Source organism: Balaenoptera borealis (genome assembly GCF_965194805.1).
Source record: "Balaenoptera borealis genome assembly, chromosome: 12".
Lineage (NCBI taxonomy): Eukaryota > Metazoa > Chordata > Mammalia > Artiodactyla > Balaenopteridae > Balaenoptera > Balaenoptera borealis.
The window spans coordinates 74,544,805-74,557,313 of record NC_138869.1 but is presented as its reverse complement, the minus strand read 5'-3'; the positions used below and the strand labels follow the sequence as shown (position 1 = coordinate 74,557,313).

Below are 12,509 nucleotides of genomic sequence, written 5' to 3'. Positions count from 1 at the left end.
TTTGATGTGTGGACTAATATGTAGCTAATTTTCATAAATGTTCAATTTATGTTTGAGTAAAATTTATATTTCTCAATTTGAAGTATAAGGGTTCAATATATGCTCATTATATCACAATTGTTATGTCATTAATATCTTCTAAATATTTATTAATTTTTCATTTGCTTGCTCCATCAAAACCAATATATGCAGGATAGAAAGCCCAGAGATAAACCCACGCACATATGGTCACCTTATCTTTGATAAAGGAGGCAAGCATATACAGTGGAGAAAAGACAGCCTCTTCAATAAGTGGTGCTGGGAAAACTGGACAGGTACATGTAAAAGTATGAAATTAGAACACTCCCTAACACCATACACAAAAATAAACTCAAAGTGGATTAAAGACCTAAGTGTAAGGCCAGACACTATCAAACTCTTATCGGAAAACATAGGCAGAACACTCTATGACATAAATCACAGCAAGATCCTTTTTGACCCAGCTCCTAGAGTAATGGAAATAAAAACAAAAATAAACACATGGGACCTAATGAAACTTAAAAGCTTTTGCACAGCAAAGGAAACCATAAACAAGACCAAAAGACAACCCTCAGAATGGGAGAAAATATTTGCAAATGAAGCAACTGACAAAGGATTAATCTCCAAAATTTACAAGCAGCTCATGCAGCTCAATAACAAAAAAACAAACAAGCCAATCCAAAAATGGGCAGAAGACCTAAATAGACATTTCTCCAAAGAAGATATACAGATTGCCAACAAACACATGAAAGAATGCTCAACATCATTAATCATTAGAGAAATGCAAATCAAAACTACAATGAGATATCATCTCACACCGGTCAGAATGGCCATCATCAAAATATTTAGAAACAATAAATGTTGGAGAGGGTGTGGAGAAAAGGGAACACTCTTGCACTGTTGGTGGGAATGTAAATTGATACAGCCACTATGGAGAACAGTATGGAGGGTCCTTAAAAAACTAAAAATAGAAATACCATACAACCCAGCAATCCCACTACTGGGCATATACCCTGAGAAAACCATAATTCAAAAAGAGTCATGCACCAAAATGTTCATTGCAGCTCTATTTACAATAGCCAGGACATGGAAGCAACCTAAGTGTCCATCATCGGATGAATGGATAAAGAAGATGTGGCACCTATATACAATGGAATATTACTCAGCCATAAAAAGAAACGAAATTGAATTATTTGTAGTGAGATGGATGGAGTTAGAGTCTGTCATACAGAGTGAAGTAAGTCAGAAAGAGAAAAACAAATACCGTATGCTAACACATATATATGGAATCTAAGGAAAAAAAAAAAAAGTCATGAAGAACCTAGTGGCAAGACGGGAATAAAGACACAGACCTACTAGAGAATGGACTTGAGGATATGGGGAGCGGGAAGGGTAAGATGTGACAAAGTGAGAGAGTGGCATGGACATATATACACTACCAAACGTCAAACAGATAGCTGGTGGGAAGCAACCACATAGCACAGGGAGATCAGCTCTGTGCTTTGTGACCACCTAGAGGGGTGGGATAGGGAGGGTGGGAGGGAGGGAGGTGCAAGAGGGAAGAGATATGGGAACATATGTATATGTATAACTGATTCACTTTGTTATAAAGCAGAAACTAACACACCATTGTAAAGCAATTATACTCCAATAAAAAAACAAAGAAACAAAACAACAACAACAACAAAAAAAAAAACTAATATATGTGAAAAATTCCCTTCTATTGATTTCACATTTTTCCTTGTTGGTCTCTCAATATTTTTGTATTATATATTTTGAGGCTATGTTTTAGGTGTATAATATTTAGAAATATATCTCATGAATTGAAAATTTGTCATTATGGAGTGACCCTCCTTAAAGCAAAAAGCATTTCTAGAGACAAAGTCTGTCTCATTTTGAGTTAGCTGTACCAGCTTTGTTTGGTCAGTATTTGCCTGGTGTTATCTTTTTCAGTTCTTTTACATGTGACCTTATATTTTATGTCTGAAGTATGTCTCTTATGTACAGTTTCAGCTAATTTTTTTAAAAATAGAAACTAATTAGACAATCTGATCTTCTACATGATTTTAGTCCCTTCATATTGTGATTATTGAATATTAACATTTATTTCTAAAATCTTACTTTGCACTGCCAAATTTCATCAATTGTAAGACACATATTTTTCCCCACATTTAAACATCTTTGAAATTAGAATACCTCTATAATTGAAGTCATCATTAGAAGCTTTTTTCTTCCTTAGTAGCATGCAAAATTTAGGTGTATTTTACAAGTGATGTCATCTTACAGTCTATGAAATATGACATCTATTCTCTTAAGTTTCTCTCCCCCTCATCCCTTTTCTATCTTTATTGACTTAAGGTTGTTTGTTTGTTTTTTTTTAATTTCTCCTTTTCACCTATATTTGTTTGGAAGTTACACATTCTGTCTGCACCATTCTAGTGATTACTCTTAGAATTGTAACAAGCATACATGAAATAAATTCTAAAACTAATCAGTGTCTCAGGTTGGATTCTCCCAAAAGCTGCCCTTACGACCTGACCTTGAGTACAGGCATTTGGGAAGTGACATCAGGAAGCACAAACAAGGGAAGGGGGAAGTGAGGCAGGGAAAAGAGAAAAGCAGGTCTGGGAAATGCTCATGAGCAGGTTATTGTGGGTAACGGGGTCTCAAATCCTCTGAACAACCAAGTGGAACTTGTTTCAGAGTTGTCCTACAAGGAGATAAGGAGGTGGAGTCATTTATCTACTGACTCCCCCATTGGTTGAAATTTATCCCTGGAAGTGTTAATGCCCCTGCACTTCCAGATTACACCTGCTTAAGTCAGAGAAAGTTCTATGATGCAGGAGAAAGACATCAGGCATAGAAGAGAGACACATGTGCTTGAGCAACACCTGGCAGCTTGTTACACTGTCTACCCCATTGATAAGTGAACTTAGGTGGACAGAGAATATGGGTCGGGTGTCAACAATGTCCACTACAATCAACATTCCTAAACTCCGCCTGCTCTTTGCCAAACATTGAAGTTGCTCATTCCTATCACCTATCCTACTTTACATGTTCATCAGTATATACTTTATTTGCATAGTTTTTGTATTCCTCTAAAAATAGTTGTTTTTTATTATTTTATTATTTTAATCACTTAAATTTACCTATATGCTTATCAGTTTCCTTGCTCATCAGTCCTTCATGAGCCTCACTTCTTTCTTTGTGAATTAGTTTCTTTCTTCCTTTAGTATAAGTTTTTTTCGTCATCTGAATTTTTTGGTTCCTAGATTTGGATAATGAGTTTGAATACTGAGATTGAAAAGTACACCATCTATTTCATTCCTGAGTTTCAGATAGCAAATAGCAAGAGTTTTCATACAGAAGGATCTATGTAGTTCAGCAGTTTTTTCAGTGTTTGTTAATGAATTTAGTCTTTGCCTTTCTGAAAATGACTTGTTTCCCCATTCCTGAATGATAGCTTGACTGGGTATAAAACTGTAGATTCATTGTTTCTCTTGCTTCAAAGATATTATTCAAGTGTTGTTGATTAGAAGTCTGCTATCTATTTATCACTTCACTTTGGTGATATGTCATTTTTCTATTTTTTTTAACTTAACCTCAAGATTTTGTTTTCTTCATAACACCAAAAGATGAAGCTTAGAACTGAATTACTTGGCCCTTTCTCTTCTTAAATCCTCCCAGTTCAAAGTGTTTACATCTCTTAATAGCCAGAATTCTTTGATCTGCAGCCTCAGCACAATCTTTGTAGTTTTAGCTTTTTCCCAGAAAATTGGCTTAGTCTGCCCACCATATCCACTGTGCTTCCTGTCATAATGCCACTTTCCCTGGGCATATGGATAATCCTTGCCCTTCTTGTAGCGTGCCACTTTGTGGGATTGGAGCTTGCCACACTTCCTACAGAAAGTCCCGCCGGTTTTAGGCATGTTCACCATGTTTGTAGGAGCACTATTGGCACAAAAAGCTGTGGTTGTTTCAAGATGTTCTCTCTGTTTTTGTTGTTCTTCTGCACTTCAGTGTGTCTTAGTGTGCATCTATTTTTATTTATGCCACTCATGATTGCTGTAATCATAAAGCCAGTCAAAGACTATAGATAAGGAAAGTCTGACTAGATTCTGCCAAAACCTTGTGGTCCAAAGACAGAGGAAAAAAATAATGAAAATAGAGTTCAGCCAGACAGTAATGAGATGAATGAACAAAATCAGGTGCAATCTGGTTGGAGGTTGAAGAATTCAGATGATAAAATCTTGTCATCCGAACAGAAGGAGGTTACAAAAAGTATTGTGTGGTTGTGTAATTGGAACAGGAGGTATCAACCCCACCTGAAGGGTATAGATTTGGGGTCTCCTATAATTTCAAGATTACTGAAACTGGACTCAGTATGTCAATCTGTGATGCAGGAAAGACCATACTGGACATAGGCAGCTGCAGGTCTGGCATCCCTGTACCAAATATGTCTGTTCAATATGCACCTCCAACTTGCCTCAGGTGACAAGCATATTGTCATCATGAGTTTATTGGCTCAGGAATTTAAAGTCACAGTAAACCTTACTGGATTGTGTCTCTTAACCCCAGAAATATGAAATTATGAAGTATGTCAAACCCATGGCATTAATCATTTTGGGTTACAATCAAGATAATCACTGTGTTTGGCATTTAAAATACTTGTAAAATATAATTGAATTTGGCATATTAAAATGTATAACAAATTGGCCTGCAATTCCAAATTAAATGCTTGATTCGAAGTTGAATGGTGTAAGTGATTTAGTTCATAAACAGTGGTAGAGTGGTTAAAAGAACTTGCATTAGAGAGCTGTTGATAATGTGGGAAGGATTAGCTTATTGGGTCATAAGTTTGTTGAGTTTAGACATTCCAGTGTCTTAAAGAAAATTGAATACATTAATGTATACATATTATTTGAAGTAGTTAAAGGTAATTAGCCTGTCCTATTCAAGTTTACTTAACATTAATTAAAATCTAATTCCCTTAAGTAATCAGTCCAATTTATGTGAAAGTTTCCCTGAAAATTATTTCTATTTTATATAAAATTTACTGGATTTAAAATCGTGTAATAAAACTTATAAGATGAATTTAGGAGTTTAAGAAAATCTAGACTTTTAAATTTATAATTTTAGTAAGTAAAGTTTTAAAAACCAAACCCAAATAAATGAAAATAAACTTCTCTGTGTACAGAAGCTGCCCTTGGGCATCAAAAATATCACATAGAAACTGAATCTAAGGATGCATGCTCTTTATCAGTGTAACCTCTTATTCTCTAATCTCACCTTCTGAAATTCCTATTGGGTATAAATTGGACTTTTTACTCTTTCATGCCTCTTTTTTTTTCCCCCTTTTTTCTTTATCCAGAATACAGCACATAGGTATAATTTAATTTATCTCTTTATATCCACAATTTTGTCTTCATCTGGATCCAATATACTGTTTATCCACTGGAGAGTATTTCTCAATTTCAATGACTGCATATCTAATTTAACATCAGAAACTAACCTTGTTCCTTCTCAGAGTCAAACTGCCTCCCTATTCTCAAAGTTCTTCCAACTGCCAGTAACTCACACAAGTGTACAGGTACTCTGCTGAGCTCCCCAGGCTGGCTGGAGGCCTGGGATTGCATTGCTTCACCTTCCACATGCCAGGGTGTCTGCACCAAGTTGCTCCTCTACTTCTGAACAGAGGATCTGGTTTCCTGAGTGACATCAAAGGATGAACAGTGCAACACCTATGGGTTAGCTCTCTATGGAGTGGATTTGAGCAATAGGAAATGGGAAACAGGAGGGAGCTGGGCAGATAAATTCTCCTTCCAATCAGAAGTCTGTTTCCTTTTGAAAACCTTCCAGAGAAGTCCTGGGTGCTAGGCAAAGAGACAGTGGCCAGCTGTCTCTTCATGGCTTATCAAACAGAGACCAGCACTGTAATGTATCATATCACCTTGCTTCACATCTTTCCTTGCCCTACTTCCCCTTTTCTTCTTTGCCTTCATCTCAACAGGCTTCATCTCAACAGGCTTCATCTCCTGAATAAAAAATCAGCATCCTAATCCTTGCCTCAGGCTCTGCTTTCTAGAGAACCTCAGAAAAGGGAGTCTTTAAAACTTTTGTTTGGTTCTTTTTGAACCAAAAAAATTGAGATTTTGAGAATCTCAATCTTTTGTTATGTTTTTTATTTTTTATTTAATTTAATTTTTTTAAGCATCTTTATTGAAGTATAATTGCTTTACAATGGTGTGTTAGTTTCTGCTTTATAACAGAGTGAATCAGCTATACATATACATATGTTCCCATATCTCTTCCCTCTTGCACCTCCCTCCCTCCCACCCTCCCTATCCCACCCCTCTAGGTGGTCACAAAGCACTGAGCTGATCTCCCTGTGCTATGTGGCTGCTTCCCACTGGCTATCTATTTTACCTTTGGTAGTATATATAAGTCCATGCCACTCTCTCACTTCGTCCCAGCTTACCCTTCCCCCTCCCCATGTCCTCAAGTCCATAATTCAAAGAGAGTCATGTACCACAATGTTCATTGCAGCTCTATTTACAATAGCCAGGACGTGGAAGCAACCTAAGTGTCCATTGACAGATGAATGGATAAAGAAGATGTGGCACATATATACAATGGACTATTACTCAGCCATAAAAAGAAATGAAACTGAGTTATTTGTAGTGAGGTGGATGGACCTAGAGTCTTTCATACAGAGTGAAGTAAGTCAGAAAGAGAAAAACAAGTACCGTATGCTAACACATATAAATGGAATCTAAAAAAAAAAAAAAAGGTTCTGAAGAACCTAGGGGTGGGTTAGGAATAAAGATGCAGTTGTTATGTTTTTTTAAATTCTGTTCTTTAATGTGATAGCTCTATCAGCCAGAAATTATAAAATATTTAAAATAACTATCTTAAGTTGTTGGAAATCTAATCCTGCTCCTCATATTGCTAATGCTCACTCATGGTGGAGTATTTCCTTGTTTGTTCTGCAATTTTGGATTGTGAGTTCATCTTCAGCAGGGCTATATTGAAGAGAATCCTGAGAATCCTTAGCTGAGGATTTGTCCCTCCAGAGAGGACTTGTATTCACTTTGTCACAGATATTATCAGCTTGGGAGTTCTCGGCCACAAGACTAGTATTAATGCCAAACTCTGCCTTCAGTCTTGAGGGATCTTTTCCCTTTATCCAGATACAAGTGAAGATGGACAAGCTTCCTTTATATCTCTCTTTGCTGATGGTTTGGCTTTTAGTCCCCACCTTTTTTCTAAAGCTCTTTGACAATTCTCAGCTTTATGTTCAAAGGCTCCATCAAATTCCCTGGGGACAGCTGCAGTGTGAACTCAAGACTACTGCTCTGTTTTTTAGGTCTCTCTCCATTTTGCCCCTAGGATTTATATTTTTTATAAACTCAGCTATGCAGGTAGAAGACTATTTTCTATATTTCATCATACTTTTATGGTATTTAATAATGGAAGATTTTGGGGGTTATCTAATCTGCTATAATACTAGAAATGTAAGATCTGGTCTCTCTTTAATAACTGAAATGGATTGAATTATTACTATCTGTCAAGCACTATTGTAAGCACAGTAAATGAATTAACTCATTTATCCTCTCAACAACTCAGTGAGAGGTAGGAACTAGTATTATCCCCACTGTGTTAGTCCGGGTCCTCCAAGAAGCAGATGCCAAGATCAGAATAAGTGTGCCAAGATTTTATTAAGGAAAATGTCTGTGAAAAAGGAAATGAAGGGGAGCTGGTAAATGGCTGGGAGAGTCACTAGACCACAGCCCAAGTCTAACATTGAGTGAAGAAGAAAGAGAAGGAAGGTTGGTAGAAGTGTCTTAGACTGCAGAGCAGTCTTAGTGAAGTTCATCAGAACTCAGGGAGGGGGTTGTCTTCGAGCCAAAGTTAGCTGATGGAGTCTAGTGTCTTCCAGAAATGGGTCTGCCTTGGTCTTCCTGCCATATTACATCATTGGTGGGGAGATGCCCATGGGAGAAGTGGCTCTGTCACAAATGTCACAGTGGATTCCAAAGTGCAGCAGCAGGGGCCCTCAGCCAATACGCTCCCTGAACTAGAAGGTCTGCCAAGTGCCTCCTCGTGGCCACCCCACCCACTTTATGGATGAGGAAACAAACACAGAGGCTAGGTAACTTGCTCAAGGACACACCACTGGTACATGTGGAACCAGATTTCAAACTTAGGTAGTTTAGCTCCAGGGTACAACTTCTTAACAACTATGCTATGCTTCAAAAAAAAAAAAGATTTTATTGCGTTGGATCTTTGTGTAGAAAGAGTATTGTTAAACAATTGTGCGTATGGTTTATGTGTGTTTTTTCAGAGTTAAAAAAGTCTATTTTTAATCAGATTCTACAAGAGGCTCTTTAAGACGGGGGAGAAAAAGACTTTCAAAGTTTGGGACTTTCAAGGGCAGTCACCTATGAATTTGACAGTGACCTTTAAAATGTGACTGTTACTGGAAATTCAATGATTGATGCATTGTCCCTCCATCCTCAGTCTGGTTGATTGCAAATTAATATTGTTTCTCACAGGGCATCTTTATTTTTCCCTCTAGTCCCTCCTATGACAGAACCATCTAGCTGCCTACTCAGTATCCAACTTTCCTTCTTCATTACAAATGACCAGGCCCGAAAAAACCACCACCAACAATAAGCCACCTGTATATCCCTCCCTCCCTTTGTAAGGATGGCCATCTAACTTCTAACTACAAATTGTTGGGTGAAACTTTTAGGAAATTTTCTTAAAAGAGGCTGACTCAACTAGCTTGTGACTTGTATCATTCAGAATCCCAGCAAGGGAACAGCGGGCACACTATGTATAGAAATCATGAAGGATACAAGATTCGGGTCAGCCAAGCTGTTATCTCTATTTCTGAACTGGTAAGGAGAGGGTTGGGTAGAGCAGACTGCCTTGAGAACAGTGGCCTTCAGGTAAAGAGAGGCAGCCAGCCAGATGTGACTTTGTAGGAGGGGAGTCAGGGGGAAAGAAATCCTGAGCTCATTCTCTTCTCACATTCTCATCTCCTTCCATGGATCGTATTGGCTGAACCCATCACAATGCCAAAGGCAACAAAGCCACTGATGTAGCCCACACAAGCCAGCCTGCTGAAACAGAGAGCAGATAGAAAAGCAGAAGGGCAGAGAGTTGATACGAATTAGGATAAATAGGAGATAGCAAGCACATGCACTGTTGCCCTTCCTTCTGTCTTTGGTATATGGATATGATGGCTGGAGCAGCACTCGCCATTTTGCTACCTTGAGGCAACCTTCTAAAGATGGTAGAGCACAAATATAGAAGAGGCTTGAGTATTAATGACATAACTGAACAGCTACATCAGCCCTTAAATGCTCACTCAGACTTCTTTTATGTGAGAAAAATATAAATCTTTGTCTTAAGTCACTATTATTCAGATTGCTTGTATTTGTAACTAAGCGCAATTCTCAATGATATACATACCCACTATCTGAATCTATGTCTTCATTTCCTGCACCCCCACCACCAGACTCTTGTCATTTCTTCTTAGTTGACAAATGGCCTTTTGTTCCTCCCGCTTCTTCAGTCTCTGCCTTGTTGCCAGAGTGATCCTTCTCAAGCAGTTCAGACATAGGGGACCCCCAACAGTGGTTCTCTCTCACGGAGGGAACTTGGTGTCTGAGGGTCAGGGGTTGGACGGAGACTTATTTTTCACTGTATTCTCTGTTTCACAGTTTGGATTTTGTATTGTGTATACATGTTACCTAAAATAATTGAAAACATAGTTCTCTGAAAAAAATTACAACACTAATTAAAAATAGTCCGCCATGTCACTGTCTTTGACAGGATTTTCAAAAGGGCCTTTGGAGTCCAGCTTCTCCGCTTCTCCCAGTAATAATATCTTATCAAATGGAAGATGAGCATTTCTCACATTTTAATACCCCTGAAGTTGACATTCGTGGAATTGCTGTTATGCATGTGGCAGCCACAATGTAGTTGTTGTTGTCTGCCTGTGCACAAACGTTAGATGTTAACCCACATTCACATTGTCTTTAAACGGTCTGTTGACTAAAATGTACAGGATTTGCAATTGACCAATATGCCACCGGAAATATGAATCCTGATTGTTGTCTGCAAACCTTCTATTTGACAACTGTTAGTAAGATCAATAAAGACCCAGCATCAAAGCTTGTCAGATGAGCATCAGCAGCTTGAAAGAAAATCCCAGAGACAGTAGTAGAGCCCTCTTAAGAATATTACCGGGGCTTCCCTGGTGGCGCAGTGGTTGAGAATCTGCCTGCCAATGCAGGGGACATGGGTTCGAGCCCTGGTCCGGGAAGATCCCACATGCCGCGGAGCAGCTAGGCCCGTGAGCCACAACTACTGAGCCTGCGCGTCTGGAGCCTGTGCTCCGTAACAAGAGAGGCCGCAATAGTGAGAGGCCCTCGCACCGCGATGAAGAGTGGCCCCCGCTTGCCACAACTAGAGAAGGCCCTCGCACAGAAACGAAGACTCAACACAGCCATAAGTAAAAATAAAAATAAATTAATTTTTTTAAAAAAGAATATTACCAAACCTGCTGATTCCCCAGAGGATGATAGAGCGTGAAAAACTCTGACATCAACTCTCACTGAAAATAATTCGCTTTGTTGTGCAACAGAAACTAACACAGTATTGTGAAGCAATTATACTCCAATAGAGATCTATTAAAAAAAAAAAAAGAAAAGAATTCAGAGGACTTGGATTCTATGGGGAAAAAAATAGGGATTCCTTAACCAATTTTTAAAAATTTAAGTCAGATTTATTGAGGTATAATTTACATATCGTAAAATGCACCCTTTTTAGGTATACAGTTCTATGAATTGACAAAAATGTGTAATGTCATGTATCCACCACTGAAATCAAGAGATAGAATATTTTTAACATTTCTTAGTGCCCCTTTGTATCCAATCCCCAACCCACACTCCCAGCCCTTGGCAACCACTGCTTTCTATCTCTATCGTTTTCTCTTTTCTATAACATCATGCAGCATTTTGTGCCTGGCTTCTTTCACTTAGCATCATGTTTTTGCATTTATCAGCAGTTCATTTCTTTTTATTGTTGAGTAGTATTCAATTGTGTGATTATACCAGGCTTTATTTATCTGTTCACAATAGAAGAACATTTGGATTGTTTCTCATTTTTGGCAGTTATGAACAAAGCTATAAATGTTTAGGTATAGGTTTTTGTATGGATATACAGTTTTATTACTCAGGGGTAAATACATAAGAGTAGGATTGCTGGGTTGTATGATGAGTCTGTGTTTAACTTTATAACAAACGGCTGAACAGTTTTCCAAAGTGTCTACACCATTTTACGTTCCCACCAGCAATGAATGGAAGTCCTCATTACTCTGCAACCTCTCCAGGGCTTGGTATGATCAGCTTTTTAAAAGTATAGTCATTCTCCTAGTTTGTAGTGGTATCTCACTGTGGTTTTAACTTACATTTTCCTAATGATGTTGAGCATCTTTTCGTGGCCTTATTTGCTATCTATGTATCTCCTTTGAAGAAGTGTCTGTTCAAATCATTTTTAGTTGGATTATATTCTTACTGAGTTATGAGAGTTCTTTATATTCTGGGTATCCTTTATCAGATGTTTCGTGAGTACTATCTTAGTTTCTGGCCTGTTTTTCATTTTCTTGACAGTGTCTTTCCAAGAGCAGAATATGTAATTTTCATGAAGTCCAATTTGTCAAGTTTTTTTGTTTTTTTTTCTTTTATGACTCATGGCTTTTTGTGTCCTATCTAAGAAATCTTTGCCAAACTAGATGTAACAAAGATTTTCTCCTGTTTTTCTGTAGAAGTTTTATGAGTTTTAGGTTTTTACAATTAGGTCTATACTCCATTTCACGTTAAATTTTGTATATGGTACAAGGTATAGGTTAATGTCCAATTATTTCATTACCATTTGCTGAAAAACGTTTTCTCCATTTAAATGCCCTTTCAACTTTATTGAAAATCAATTGAACATATAAGTGAGCCTATTTTCTGTTCTATTCCACGGATCTATTTGTCTATCCTTTGGCCAATTCCATACTATCTTGATGGCTTCAGCTTTACAGTAAATCTCAAAATAGTGTAAGTCCTCTAAACTCATTCTTGTTTTTCAAAATTATTTTGGCTATTCTTGTCCCTTTGCTCTTCCTTATAAATTTTAGAATCAGCTTTTCCTTTTCTACAAAGAAAAAAAAGCCTAGAATTTTGGAATTTGGGGATTGTGTTAAACTTACAGATCAGTTTGAAGAGAATTGATATCTTGACAATATTGAGTCTTCCAATCCATGAACACAGTATTTCCATTTATTTAGGTTTTTTATTTCTTTCAGCAATGTTTATAGTTTTAAGCATAAACCTTTCATATATTTGATTTATCTCTAAGTATTTCATGGGCCTTTCTGGATGTTATTGCAAATGGCATTAATTTTTAATTTATAATTGTTCATTGGTAGTATA

At 37.5% G+C, this 12,509-nt stretch overlaps 1 pseudogene across 1 annotated transcript in view; it reads right to left on the bottom strand.

Moving 5' to 3' along the window:
* Window positions 1-2,334: 2,334 nt before the first annotated feature.
* The window catches only part of LOC309608268 (large ribosomal subunit protein eL42 pseudogene), a 217,967-nt pseudogene continuing 207,792 nt past the window's right edge, over window positions 2,335-12,509 (bottom strand). The window contains exon 3 of the transcript XR_014249670.1: window positions 2,335-6,820. The product of XR_014249670.1 is annotated as a large ribosomal subunit protein eL42 pseudogene (transcript). The remainder of the gene's footprint in view (window positions 6,821-12,509) is intronic.